This window comes from Leptonychotes weddellii, chromosome 4 (genome assembly GCF_054177405.1).
Source record: "Leptonychotes weddellii isolate Sample4059 chromosome 4, ASM5417740v2, whole genome shotgun sequence".
In the NCBI taxonomy this organism is placed as follows: Eukaryota; Metazoa; Chordata; class Mammalia; order Carnivora; family Phocidae; genus Leptonychotes; species Leptonychotes weddellii.
In genome coordinates this window covers 124,412,145-124,428,336 of record NC_138372.1, presented here as the reverse complement: position 1 = coordinate 124,428,336, position 16,192 = coordinate 124,412,145, and positions in this window count along the sequence as shown.

The following is a 16,192-nucleotide window of genomic DNA, read 5'->3' as shown; positions in this document are numbered from 1 at the left end:
ATTTTCATTCTTCACTAACTTTCTTTCTTACTTCTCTTCTTCCTAGAGCTTTTAGTCAGTTCTAGCTATTCTGGCATTCTTGTATATCTGCCATTCTTAAGATGCTGGGCAGTCTTCCTCATTAGGGCCTTTGGATCAGCCATTTCTTCTGCTGAGGCCATTCTGCAGATATACAGATGATTAATATGTCTGCTTCATGTATCTGGTCAAATGTCATCTTCACAATGATGCCTACCTTGCTACCTCTTTCTAAAACTTCAAACCACTTCCACATGCCAACCTATCCTCTTACTCTGCTCCTTTTTTTAAAAAAAGTCACTTATCTACAAAAATACTGATTTGAAGGGGCACAAGCACCCCAACATTTATAGCAGCAATGTCCACAATAGCCAAACTACGGATCCATCAACAGATGAATGAATATGGATGGAAATGGATGAATGGATAAAGAAGATGTATACACACACACACACACACACACATATATATATAAATATATTGGAATATTACTCAGCCATCAAAAAAAATGAAGTCTTACCATTTGCAATGACATGGATGGAACTAGAGGGTTATACGCTAAATGAAATAAGTCAATTAGAGAAAGACAATTACTATATGATTTCACTCACATGTGGAATTTAAGAAACAAAACAGATGAACATAGGGGAAGGGAGGGAAAAGTAAAATAAGACAAAATCAGAGAGGGAGATGAACCACAAGGGACTCTTAACTATAGGAAACAAACTGAGGGTTGCTGGAGGGGAGATGAGTGGGGGGACGAAGTAAATGGGTAATGGACATTAAGGAGGGCACGGGATGTAATGAGCACTGGGTGTTATATGCAACTGATGAATCACTAAACTCTACTTCTGAAACTAAAAAAAAAAAAATCACTTGCCATGTTTAATGTACAATATAATACACTTAAGTTTTTTCTTGTTTGTTTTCCTCCACTGTCATGGAAACTCCAAAATAATAGGGATTTACATTTTGTTTGCTTTGTTCTCTGACAGAGACCAAGTGCATAAAAGAATGCACAGGTTAGTGAATGCATGTAAAAGAATAGAGGAAAAGAAGAAAAGGGAAGAGGAAGAAAGAGGAAAAGAATAAATAAGAGGGGATAACTAAAAGGAACAGGTAAAGGTGAGAAGACAGAGCTAGAAATAAAGGTAGGAGCAGAAATTAAAACAGTCTTCTCTCTTCATCGAGGCCTTCAGTTCCCTTAATCACAACTGCCAACGTGAAGTGCCCATCCTTTGGATGGCTCTATGCTAGACATGAGTGATCAAAGCCCCTCTCTCATGCCTTCATCCAAGACTCTAACCCAGGATGTCAAAAATGCAGACATTATCAAATTTAGGCTTCGTATTAGCTCAGGCAGTTGTTGCTTCAACTGTCATCTTGGTACTTCTGTCAGAGAAGAAAAATTCATGCTGACATGTCTATTTTAGAATTCCTTTGAATCTCAGAAAGATCTTGTTCTTCCACAAGGTTTACTTAATATAGGCTGCTTAGAACAGGGATGTATCCCTTAAAGGATTAAGTTGATACTTCTAATGTTCTAGTTCTCTAGGTACCAGCACCTTCTTGTTGCCATAAAGTTAGGCACAGAGCTAACTAATGCCTAAAAGGAAACAGGAATTAGGGATTTTTTCTCTATATGTCAACTTTTGGAGGGTAATGCTCACAGGAAGCTATTAGCATATTACAGTTGAGACTTTCTGAAAAAAGTGAAATATTTAACAGCTATTTTTAGAGTACAAAAAAACTTGAAGTATGACAAGCATCTTATTTTAAATACAGATTCACCTTATTATTTATGTAAATAATCAGTCTTTCAAAGTATGTAAATATAATACAGTTTTTATAAAAAGTGATGTTGTGTATCAATTACCGTACGACTGATACTATAAGATGTCACTTGATTTTTTTAAAAAGCATAAAATACTAACACATTTAATAAAAATCATCTTTATTTTGATGTGAACATAATACCAAAATAGGCAAGTATTTGTTGATTTTTACTAACTTATTGTTTGTTATCCATGTCATTTAATTTTAATGTGAACTAATGATGTAGAGCATTAGAATTTAAAGTTTTATTTTATATATTTTCTAAGCAGAATGAAAAATCACTACCCTGATTTTTAACCTCTGATAAGACAGATTTCATTTATAATTTCATTGATCGTTTGAAAATGAAATATTATATAAAACTTTAGTGTTCACCTTCTTTCTGATATTCAGATCAAAGAATTGAAGTTAAACACAAAATTATAGTCAGATCAAAGACTCAAGGTTAAAAATAAATCATAGTCTAAGGAAAACATCTAACATCTTACTCCTAATTGGAGGCTTCCAAATAATATGGATCTTTTTAAGATAAATCTGTGACTGAAGGCCAATGATAGCTTTCTAATTCATAATTATTTTATGATCATGCCACATTTCTGGGTGTGTATAAAATGAGAAAAGGAAAGAATAACTAACGTTCTCTGAAGAAAAGAAAGTTCTTAGCCAAAGTAGTGAGTGGGTAAAAACAAACAAATATCCATGCCAAGTATAAAAATCCCTAGTTTGCCCCACTCTAAAAAAAAAAAATTAAGAAAAGGAAAGAAAAAAAAAAGTCCAATAGATCCAGCAAGTGATCTTTCTTTTCAAACGTTTAATTTTTTCCTCAAAATGTGATGTGAGGTCAGGTTCAGATATATCTAGATTATATTTTAATGTTTTAAATAAAGGAAAGACAAGAGGTAGAAATAAAAGAGTACATAGTTCTTAACTTCTTTCCTTTAAAATATAATTATACATACATTGAGGAAAGGAAGATTTGCTGGAAAGGTTTGCTGCCTTCTTAGCATAACTTTTGTTGTTTTGTTGTTAAGACATCTTGATTAATTTATTAAATGCTACTACATCTTACAAATGAAATGTGTGTTAGTATACTTTTGCAAGAATTCTTGAGGAGTAGGATACATTTTGAAGATAGTGAATTAATTATTTATCAGATGCAAGAAACTCATAATGGGGCTAGTACAGATGACAATTCTTACTTTTTATTGAATCAAAGAATATTCTCAGATCAGGATCATGGGTGATCTTATTCAATAAAAGCATATGTTTCCTCAAGAAATAAATCAGTATACATCCATGGAGTACCATGATAGTGGCATTATTTTTATTATCTTTATAATTAATAGCTCCTGAAATATACAGCAATTTAATTACATTTACAGCGTTTTGCTCTAATCCAGTAAATAGAACAGCTATTTTCCAATGGTTTGTTATTCTGCTAGCTTGACGATTTACCACCTATGTAAGCAGAATGATCAAACAAAAAATGAACTTCTATCCTGAAGTGAGAGGGCTAAAATTTAATTAGACAAGTTTCATAAAGCAATAGGGTGACTCTAGCCTGTCTATCCATACACATACTTGGATGATATAAAAATGAAACCCTCTCCATCTCTTTTAGAAAGATATATAGATCTAGGTTTTGTTTTGTTTTGTTTTGTTTTTGTCAATCAGTTCTCTTGATGTTTGTGATAAATTGGACAATTATACTTTCCAATCTCAAGAGGGAAATTAGGCAAAATCTATGTTTCATATGATTTTAAATCTGGTGATTTCTAGCAGAAAAGATGCAATAGCCTGCATGCAACCTACAGGCTATTTTCAATGTGTTTTTAATGGATTTGAGGGTTGATGAGAAATGATAAATTCAGCTGTTGCAAGGGCACTTGTAAGCTATGTGCTTAAATTCATCATTTTAAGGTTACCCATGGTCTTATGATTTTTTTTCCAGGTAACTGTGACTTAGTGTAGCCGAGGTACAGGGGTGCAAGAGGACCTGGCAAGGCCACTCGCCACTGACAGATTTGTCAGCGAAACAAGTGGTGGTGAAAAAAGGAATTTATTTCAGTGAGGCCGACATCAGGAAGAAGAGTCTCAAAGACTATCTCCAAAGTGCCAAAAATACTTCCAGGTTTACATAAGGAAAATGTGGGGCAAAGATGGGTGGGTAGGTGGAGGCAGACAATGAAGGTTAAACGGATCATTATCTTGGAGTCAATTATGGGCAGGGTCTTGTTGGCTCAGGGCAGTCCTTACTGTTTGAGGGGGTAGTTCTAGTTCCCATCAGGAGATGCTTTGCCCTCAGGGTCTTCTGCCTGAGCCAAGAGATAAACTGGAAAGAAGAACCCAACTAGAAAGTCTGAGGTCAAAATGGAGACAGCTGAAGTCCTCTTTTATTATCTTCAATATAAATAATCACACAAAAATTATACATTATCCTTTGATTATTGTGGATATTGCCAATGAAAGATTGGGTTAACTCTTACTTTCATCTATCCCCAAAACTTTATCAAAGAAATCTGTTTTAGCTAAGGTCAGGATAGAATGCATTTTCATATCAGAGATCGTAATCCTTGACTCGATTTAGAATTCTTATAGAATCCCTGTAGAACCATCTATGCAATTCATTTAGCCCATTTGGTAATTCTTATGGGCGCAGTGTATTTTGTACAAATACTAGGATAAGTATTTAATAATGCTCCATTAATTAATAGAAATTTATAGAAATCACAAATATAAAATATCTGTATTTTAAAGCATAGGCAACTGAGTATCTGGTATGTGAAGTTACTTCAATAAAGTCACAGCATTTCTCCCTCCTTCCTTCTGTCCCTCCCTTCATTCCTCTCTCTCTCTCTCTCTCTTTCTTTTTTTATTAAGTAAGCTCCATGGCCAGCATGGAGCCCAATGCAGGGCTTGAACTCACGACCCTGAAATTGAGACCTGAGTGGAGATCAAGAGTTGGACATTTAACTGACTGAGCCACCCAGGCGCCCCAAAGTCACAGAATTTCTAAGTGATACATTTGAGTTTCCATTCTGTCTCTAGACAAGTGTTTCTCCAACCGTCATCCCTAGACCAGGATCATCTGCATTATCTGGAAACTTGCCAGAATCCTTAACAACATCTGAAAACTAGAAATGCAAATTCTCAAGCATCATTTCAAAACTAACATATTAGAATCAAACACATTGGGGGTAGAGTCCTGCAATCTGTATTTTAACAAACTTTCAGGTGGGGCTGATGCACACTAAAATTTTAGAACTGTTTTAGACTATAAAATCTGTACTATTTTTTCTTAAATATTCATCCATTTATTTGAGAGAAAGAGAGCATGCGCCCACACACACACACACACACACGCCTGGGGGAAGGGCAAAGAGAGAGAGAATCTCAAGCAGACTCCCTGCTGAGTGCAGAGCCTGATGCTGGGCTCCATCCCAGGACCCATGAGATTGCGACCTGAGTGGAAATCACGAGTCAGACGCTCAACCAACTGAGCCACCCAGTCATCCCTAAAACCTGTACTTTTTAAGTGATTCTAAAATGACTCCCTCCAGGCAAGGTTTTAAAGCTGCACAGAACTACTTAACAAACATTAATAATAGGTTACAGAAGTGAAAAGCAGAAAAGGAAATTGTAATTATTAGTAGATAATATGATTGTCTCCACAGAAAATCCAAATGAATTTATTGACAAATAAAATTAATTTGAAAGTTTAGCAAAGTGTTGTAAAAAGATCAGTATACATATGCTGTCTATTTATATATATTTAATCAAGAAACAGAAAAATAATAAAGTTTAAATAAAACTGTCACCAACTAGACCCCCAGCCCTGACCTTTACTGCCTACCTGCTTGTACTCAGAGACCTTTGTCCCACGTTTTTCCCTAAGCTCTTCTTTCTAGCCCACCCCTCAAGTGATAGCAACTGCCCTGACAGGACCTCCTGCTGACCCAGACCACCCAACCAGTGTGAACATAACCCTCCCTGCTTTCTTCTGTGCAGATGGACCTCTAGAATGACCGACAATTACCTTTACCTCATTATAATACTAAAATCTCCACCCAAAGAGGATCACAAGCCTCATTAAAAGACTGTTTTTCTGCTGCCTCTATTCTTGCTAGGGCCTACACCATATCCCTTAATGTATTTCCTCCTTGTAAAGGTCGAGGAGTTAATGGTTTCTTTTGGAGTCTTCTAGCACAACAAATAACATCTAAGGAGTGACCAGGAGAGGTCGTCATGTATGTTTTCTGAGATGACTGACTCCAGACCCCTTGACGCCAAGACCCCTGGCTCCAGGGCAAAAGTGACATGGAAGACACTTGAGCACTCATCCTTATTTTGACCAGTTCCTGGATGTCTGAGAGGACACATATACCTGACCACTGTGCTCCATAAAAACTACAGACCTCAATCTCTCCTTTCCTTTCTGAGTCTCCAAGACACTCCGCCTGCTATACTCTAACACTTAGACTATTCAATAAACTCTGCCCTCACTTCCTCTTGGCTCATGTTTGATTTCTGTCCTGTGCAAAGCCAAGGACCCACTTGGCTGGTCCTGAAGGACCCCCTCTGGGTGCTCAGATCCAGCCAGCTTGCTTCACGTGGAAAGAACTAAGATCTATGATAATAATAAAAATATAGAAAGAATAGGAGTCATTTCTTTTCTGGCGGGCATGTAAATTGTTAGAACTGCTTTGGACAAAAATTGGCATTATTTAAAAAACTCTAATAGGAGTCATTCTACTTCTAGTTATACATGCAAGAGAAAATGTCATATATTCAAAGCAAGAAATCGATACAAAAATGTGTCTAGCATTGTTAACAGTAATGAGAAATGGGAAACAATCCAAATATCATGGACTTGATAATTAAGATACGAATTGTGGTACATCCATATAATAGGACATTAGAGAACAGTGACAACTACAGTTATATAAAATAACATAGTTGCATTTAAATACCAACCTTCAAGTGATTTCAGCAATTCTCAGAAGATTGTCATTTCTATATATTTCAAAAATAGGCAGAAATGATTGTATTAGCACACTGCACACACACACACACATATACCTATGTTGCGATCAAATCATTAAAGGAATGAGCAGTGGTGTGTGGGCAAAATTTAATAATGCCTCTCCAGAGAAAGCACAGGAAGTCCTGATTTATCTCATCTGTAAATTTCTGTGATGTAAATACTCCCACAATGGTGATATCAAACTACCGATGTGAAGACAGAACCAAGGAATACTGGGAGATTCATACTCTGTCAGTTTATTGTTTGTACCAGTCCTATCAACAAGAAACTGAAAGCTAAATATTTTCCTGTCAGTTCTACTTCCTTACAGAAAAAAACTGTCCCTTTGTCTTCAATTTATGTACTGAAACACAAACTCCAAAATTATCTGGGACTGAATAATTATGCAAACCAAGGAATCTCTTCTCTCCCCTCCATTTGCTTCACCTCCATGCATTCATAACTATCAACCACCCTACATGAACTCTCTTTTCCTGACTTTGTTGACTTCATTTTATGGTGTCTACATATCCTTTCAGATTCACATCAAGCCATTTTGCCCTAAATTTAATGTAGGCTCTGGCCTACTAATATTATGACTAATATTATGATTTTCTGAAAGAATAAACATAAGAAAAAGCAAGGTGCATATTCAAATGTATCTTTAAAATATGTATTGAAATGCTAATCATAAAGCAGATCCATGAGCCCTAGCACATATCTGTAAAAATCAGCACAGTGCCTTTCCCAAAGCAGAGAATCAATTAAATTTTACTGAGCAAACATAAGAACATCTGTATCTCTAAAGGACTTTGTTTTCTGCTAAAATTAAATAGTTTTATTGAGGTATAATTAATATACAAAGACCTGCAAGTGTGCAAACACTTGTGAAAATACCAGCACAATCAAGGGAGTAGACTTATCCAACACATTTCAGAGTTTCCTTGTGTCCTTTGCTGTGGTGATGGTTCTGTGTGTGGGGGGGGTGGGGTGGGGGGGGTGTGTGTGAAGAGGATAAAGTCTTCTACTGAAATTTTCTCAGACCTAGATATTTTGAGGTTTTACTGAATTCTCACTCATTCTTTAAAAATCTGATTGAGAACTTTGCATTACAAATTAGCAGATCTACAGTTGCTTAAAGTATTCAGATGCCATAGCATCTCTTAAATTTGCCGTGTTTATTCAAATAACAGATTATTTTATTATTTGCATCTGTGCTTCCTGAAACATATGCAGTGAGGAATATAATTTCTTAGGAGTCAACAGAGGAAATTCATAACTTTGGTATAGTTTTGTTTTTCCATTTGCATTTAATTTCTATTTAACATGCTATCTCCATGCTATATTTTATCATCTACCATGTGCGTTTGTAAATTAAATGCCAAGCTGTGTGATTTCTGTCAGCTAGACAGCATCCTTAAATTTTACTGAGCATAGATTAAGTAGAATTGGGAAGAAGTATATCATCCAGATGCCTTAACCAGGTAACCTAGTCTTTAATATGTTTCTTGAATGTCAGGTAGTGATTCTATTCAGCAGAGATTTCCCGTTCTGTTCATTTAACCTGTTTTATTTTTCTTTTCTACCTATCATGGGTTTAATTACTTTATGCAAATGCACACTTGAAACACTATAAAATTAACATTTACATACAAAAAATTAAAAATGAAATTCAAAACTGTATTTAAGCAGATGTGATCACATAAATATAAATATGAATGCATATTTATACTCAAGTGGAAATATAGGAAAATACACATGTTTACATTTAATGTTTCCCCATTTGTTTTGACAAGATGACACTGTAATTTTTAACAACTCCTGTGTATAATTTCCAATTAATTATAACAAAATAAATTGACTTCCCATGAAAATAAATTTGCAACCTTATAAAACTTTGACATGGAAGTAGCTGGCTCACATTGGAAATAATTTTTATTCTAACAGTAACTACTACTTTAGATAGTAAGGAGATGCAATTCTGAAATGCTGTTTAGAATTATCTCCTTTTTTTTTTAAGATTTTATTTTTTGAATAATCTCTATACCCAACGTGGGGCTCAAACTCATGACCCTGAGATCAAGAGTCACACACTCTACCAATTGAGCCAGCCAGGTGCCCCTAGAATTATCTCCTTTAAAGCTGATATAATGATAGGATATATGAGCAGAATTTAATTTAAATGCTATGAATTTTCTCATTCATTCATCCAACTATGTATTTATCATAGTCAAAATATTCAAAATTGTTTAAGTATCTAAACTTTTCTGCATTGCAAACTTAGTGGGGGACTATAAAGAAGACTAGAGTTAGAATAGAAATTGCTTAGTATTTAAAATAATATAACCTAAAGGACCTTCTGATTTTGTTACTTAGTGGCTCCCTAATTTCAGCATATTATGCACACTCTCTCAACCTGTACTAATCTATAAAAATAGCAAAATAAATGATTTTAACATTAAAGAGTTGTAATAGACAAAAGATAAATGATGCCAAATCATATGTAAACTTTAATGTATGGACTGATAGCTTTAAAATGCTAGATGCAACATACATAATAGGCATAAATAAATGGTAGCCAGTATACCCTAAACTGTTCAGTAAACAAGTATTAGGAAACTGTGATATGCTAGGTAATGGAACAACACAACATTTATTCTTTGAAAGAATTAACAATTTAAGAAAAAAAAAAACAGGTCAAAACACAACTACAATATAATTCATATAGAGTATATTTAAACTTCCCATTTATTTATTTATTTCCATATATTTAAACTTTCCAAGGATTCTGATTCATTTTTGGAGGGATAACAAAACTGCTACCTGGAAAAGTTATTGATGTACAAAGATTAAGTACTAATAAAATGAAAAATTGAATCTTCCAGAAAAAGAGAACAGATATAAAGACCCAGAGAAAAGAAAGTTGTTTTGGACAACTGTAAATAATTCAGCATGTCTGGGAGGTATAATTCTGGGGGTCAGCAATTCTGCCAACTGATGAGGGTAGAGATCTAGGAGGGAACAGGTGAATGTTTGCTTATATGTTACCCTAGGGACTTCTGATTTTACCCTATGTTTGAATGCAGAGCCATTGAAGATTTTTAATTAGTATAGGAACAGACTCATATTTGTGCTTTATCAAGGTGACTTTGGTTAGAGATTAAAAGAAAATAAAAACATTTAGGTGGCTATTACAGCCAACTAAAGGAGAAATGATGAGACAGCCACTGGTCTGAACTAAAGTAGATATAGTGGCTATAAAGAAGTGGGCAATACAAATGAGAAGAAAAATGAGGTGATTTGAATGGGAGGACCATGTATGTGGCAGGCAGAAGTAGTAGGTTTTTCTCACTTGGGCAAGTGAATGATTTCTGAAACAAACAGTAGTCAGACAAGGTAGAAATATTTAATTGCAATGGGAAAAGAATAATAGCAAAGGTGTTTTGTTTTTGTTTTTTTTATATATTGAGTTTAAAAAGATCTATCCAATTGTGGAAAATCTGACCACTTCTTAGCTGTGTAGAGTGCCCTTCCTCCTGTGAAATAACATCATGATGCAACTACAGCTCTTAGTCTTAATGCAACCTGCAATAACTCATGATTAGACTTCTGAAATTACAACAAAGACTTCCTGTCTCTCCACAGTTTGCTGTTACCAGCTATAACAAAACAGTCTGTCTTCAGTAAAGTGTTAGCTAAATAGACAAAGTTTTCAGAAACTAGCCTTTAGTACTTTCATTTCACTAAAAACAAAGATTATATTATTTTGGAATAATTGAATTATGCTACTGAATAAGAATATTTTTTAATGAAATTCAAATAATTAAGAACATTTGTTAAGATTTTGGAATGCCTTCCTCATTAAAATCAATGTGATAATTTTTATTAAAATTTTAAAGTCTAATTTTCCACTTACTCTCTAATTAATCTAACATTATGCAGGATCCTGATCTTATCCTATTTTGCACTTAATAATTGAACCAAATGGAAACACATGCTATTGAGTTTTTCATTTAGCATGGCCATATTTTTAAGTTCGGAAGTTTTGGAAAAGAAAACATCAAAACTGCCAACCATGTAGTGGAATGAATGTTAGTTTTTTTTAATTGTGTTCGAAAAATATATGGAAGACTTAGACAGATTTGCCCCAGCACACAGGGCACTTCCTCACTGACCTAATGTTTTGAGTATATTTATTAAATTGAGAATCATGTAGTTATTCATTGTTTCAAATGCGATAAGGGCAGTTTTGGCAATACTGCATTAATATACTTATATGAAAGCACTACATCTCACATTAGTTTTGGTTGTAATATTTTTATTTGAACCTTTATTTTATTATTAAAAATTTTCAAATCTTCTCTTTAGATTACTCCCTAAGTATTGAAAACTAATTTAACAGAAAAAGTCCTTGAAATTTTACTTCAGGTGAAGAGTTCAGATTTATCCTAGTACAGAGTATTAGAACTATAACCTCTAAATGAATGAGCAATGGAAAATATATACAATGATCTTCTTTGTTATGTTAGTTTACCATTATTTTCTACTCCTGTTTGCCTACTCTTTGTTTTACTTTAGGATTTGTGTGACAACCCTTCCAAGCATTATTGGCGATGCAATTCAGAACTGAAACCTGAAACTGAAACATCAGAAGAAAGCTTTCTTGTCGGTCTTTCTAATGGCTCTGAAATGTATCATGATTATTCAAACAGAAGTGATGGTTATGAATTTATTACCTTTTCTTGTTTGCCTCCATTTGGGAATATCTAAGAACCTTGTTTTGAAGTATCAGCTGGAACAAACTAGATTCAACATTAGGGTGCATACTTACTGCTCTAGTTATTATGAGAATGTCTGACTGAAGATACATAGTAAAGCTTCCTTTTGGTAGTGAGTTATTGAAATGCCACATGATGAAACAGGCAGGAAAGATAAACCTATTGCAGCATATAATAATGTTCCATCTGCCAACACTGACAGCCTTTGTTATCTGGCCTTTTCCTCCTACAAGGGTTTCTCAATAATTTTGATAACATTATTGCTATTCTATCATAGATACATTTTTCATAAGCAATTATTAACAGCTTTATTTTTAACAAGAGTACCATGAGTATCACAGCCTTCTTGCACACATTTGTTGGTGCATTTACATATGTGTGGCTTAATAACTCTGCAAGCCATACTGCATTTTATTTTTGAAAGATGTGATTAGAATTTATGCCTTTAATTTCCTACAGCTCTTACTTCCACCTAAATAGGTAAGCATCTTATCACTTTAAGTTGTTCATTATAAATTCATACGTGTTAAATTAGTTTTCAAATTGAATTCAGGATTCACCCAATTGATAAGCACAGTAAATTAATGCACAATGAAGCAGGTTGCCAACTACAGGAATAGCTGTTTGCTGAGATCTTTCTGCACAGATCTTTGCACATATACACAGAGTTAGTTTACCCATTTATCACTTTAACTGCTAAGACACTATACAGTAAGTGCTATATGTCATTGCTACACTCTGCACATTGGAAGAATTTGCTTGGTTACACAATTGTGATAGTTTCTTTGTTTTCTCCCTAAAGCAAATGTAACACTCTCTCAAATGCCAGATGGAAAACTAATTATCTCTAAAACAAATACAGCTGTAGCTAAAGTAGTACTACCTTGACAACCAGTATTTCTTAGTCTGGCCTGGAGGCGCATACCCAGAGACAAAAGCCAAGTATAATATTTCCATGTCTAGTTTGTCATCTGAGACTGCAAATAAGAAAGTTTATTGTGAGAAGGGCATGAGAAAGTTATTCCTAGTTAGCTTAGAGTGAAAGGTTGTGGTTTCAATGTCACATCCATGGCCAAGAATTATAGTTCTCAGGGTAGCTCTTATTTTAGTCTGTATTTGACTTAGAATGTAGAGATTAAAAGTTCCTATCCTATCTCAGGAGAATGTAAAAGGTGGGATCTACTAAAGACTAAGTGACTTTTGGCTGAATTTTGTATCTTCTTCACCAGACATGTTTTAAATGCATGGATTCCTAAAAGTACGTTTTCAATTTACATACTTTTATTAGCACTTTCTATTTACCAACCATGATTCTAAGTACTAGGGCCTTGGTAGTAAACAAAAGAAAAAAGCAAATCTCTGCTTTCCTAGAGTTTGCATTGCAAAGAAAATGGACAGCATAAAAACAAGTAAAATATAAACTACAGTAGATGGCCATGACTGCTCGGGGAAAAATTAAGCAGGTAGAGGGATACTGAGTATTAAGGAGTAGAGGCTGCAATTTTAAAGAGGAATGCACAGAAGGTCTCATTGAGAAAGTAGAATATACGTAAAGACCTGAAGGGAGTAAGAAAGTGAGTTAAGGGATTTATAGAAAGAGGGAATAGCAAATTAAATGACCTTGGGGTGAAAGAATTCTTGGCATGCTGCAGAAACAGCAGAGAGGCTAATGATTATGAAAAAAATATGAAGACAATATGAGTAACAGGATATGAATTTGGAGAGTTAACAAGGAAACAATGCTGGGCATTATCAGCCACTGAGCTGATTCTTTCAGTGAGTTAGAAAACCACTAGAGGATTTTGCCAACATGTTTAACATGATTTGACTTACATTTTAAAAGAATCTGGCTCTGGTTTGAGATTAAACTGATGAGGGCTGAAGCAGGGATGCAAGTAAGGAGTGTGTTTTTTATCATCCAGATGAGAGATGATAATGATGGTTTACATCAGGGTGGTGGCCACGGTGGTGCTGAGCAGTGGCTGAATTCTGGATTAATTTGAATGCACTTTTTTCATAGGATTTGCAAATAAATGTGTTACTGAGAAAAAGAAATAAACCAAGAAGGATGCAGGGAGAGAGAGAGAGAACTGTTGGAGCCACAGTCTTGAGAAGATGAGAGTAGACAGAATCTAATACACAAAAGACTTGGCCTCAGACAGGAGCCGAAGCCATTTTTATGGCCATTTATATAGCTAAAGTGGGATATGTGTCACAAATGCTGCTTGGTCCTGCTGGTCTATGGAATAACTTCCTATTGCTTCTTCTTTTGCCAGAGAAATCGAAAACATAGACAACAGGTATGACTGAAGATAGGAAGGAGGTGTTAGGAATTTGAGAAGTGGCGAGAAGATAAGGGAACATGGCAGAAAGGTTGTACCAGATACATATTACATGGTTTCTGGGCAGCATTCGAAGTTCACTCTCATTTAACCTTAGTGGGCATGAATTTAAAAATCATGTAGTTAATCATTCTTCTCCAGCCACACTGAGCTATGCACTTGCAGCACACAATAGGTTTGTAGCTGGAATTAAACTGGGTTGTGTTATAGCAAAAAATTAGTGCCAAAAAAAAAAAAATTGGGGCCAAAGCTGACAAATCTAAGGATCAGATCTAGATCATGCAGGATGTAGTTTCCAATGACTCTTGGAAATCAGAACCTGCCTTCTGTTAAAACTACATTTTCCAGTCATTTCTCAGATTTCAGCATAGCCTAAGACATATATTTAAGTTTTTTAAAAAAGGGTTTATTATATCACATTCAACACAATAATTTCTCTTATACATATATAGCTTATGATCTCACTTCAGCACAACAATAATCTCAGTGTTAAATAGGTAATATTTATAGCATCAATTTTCTTAAACTTATCATTAGAAATTCCTGCTAGTATACTTAGTACTTTACTACCTAAAGTTAGTGAATTTATTATATGGTATATCAGTAGGAAATATTATCTTTAGGTGTAAGTTCATAGTGTTCCATGTCCTGTGATTTCACTTATTAAAAAATCATTTAGAATAATGATGTTTATTTACCTCCCAGAAAAAAAATACTGATATGATATACATGCATAATATATTATATTCATATAAATACATATAGTTAAAATCAAGTTTCCCTGCAATTATTTTGGAGATTGTCTCACTGACTCCCAATACCCCTCTAGCTCATCTGCATTGTCAAACTTGGCATTCAACTTCAAACTTCCTAAACTAACAAACAGAAAAAGGCCAACTGAGTTTTGCTAAGAAAGAAGGAAGTGTGGGCACCTGGGTGGCTCAGTTGGTTAAGCCTCCAACTCTTGTTTTTGGCTCAGGGCATGATCTCATGGGTCATGAGATAGAGCCCCAAGTTGGACTCTGCCCTCAGCGGTGAATCTGCCTGAAAATGCTCTCCCTCTGCCCCTCCCCCACCTCATGTGCCCACACATTCTCTCTCTCAAATAAATAAATAAATCTTAAAAAAGAAAGAAAGAAAGAAAGACAAATGCAATGTAAACAGTTCCTCCAGAGCATGATTCAGAATGGGTTATACAGTGTGTTTAAAAGTCTGACAATACAAAATAACCCTAGGTAAGAAAGTAATGACCAGATTCTGCAGAACTTGTAGATAATTTTAAATATTTGGATCACCTTATGGCTACTGGAAACCACTAAATGCTTAAAACAGGTAACATGATCAGATTTGCAATTTCATTGCATGTTACATGACAAAAAGACTGAAGGGAAGCATGTTTTAGTGTAGGAAGATGGGTAAGAGGCTATTGGATCTATATGGAAAAATGGTGACGCCATTTTAAGAGAAGGTTCTGTCAGAGAAAATGTGAAGTGAATGAATTAGAGGTAAAACTGTCAGAGATTGAAAATGGAGAGTGGGGAGTACAGAAGGTATGAAGGGTGACTTTTTACTCTTTGCCTTGAATGACTGGGAGGGATGGTGGTGGCATTCACAGGATTGGAACACACAAGTAAAAATTTGTGTTTGGAAAGAAATATGATTTTTTCTGGGAACTTATTGATTACAAGGTGTTTTTCAGTCATCTGTTCAAAATATTACCTGAGAAGCTAGTTTAAAGGTCTGTATATCAGGGAAGAAATCAGGCTGAAAATATAAACATGAAAATTATCTTCATAAGGCAATACATGACATCATGTGCATTGGGAAAAGTACTTAAGGAGAAAATATAGAGTGAAAAGAAAAAAGAAAAAAACCCTAAGACTTAGGCAACAATTTATACAAAAATTAAAGGATGCTGAAAGGAGATTGAGAATGAACAAAGGATTAGGCTGAAAATAGGACGGCCATGCCATGGGCTCAGGCGGAAGAGTGGTAAACATAGTAAGTGAGTGACAGTGTGGAACAGTTTTCAGAGACCAAGTAAATTCGAGAATAAAAACTGTCACGTTAACTCTCATAGAAGACTTTTTGTTATCAGCAATGATTAAGTAGAGAAATGGAAGGGGAAATGTAATTAGAATGGCTTGAAGACCAACAGGGAGATGAGTAAATAAAACTGGTTAATATAGCTATCT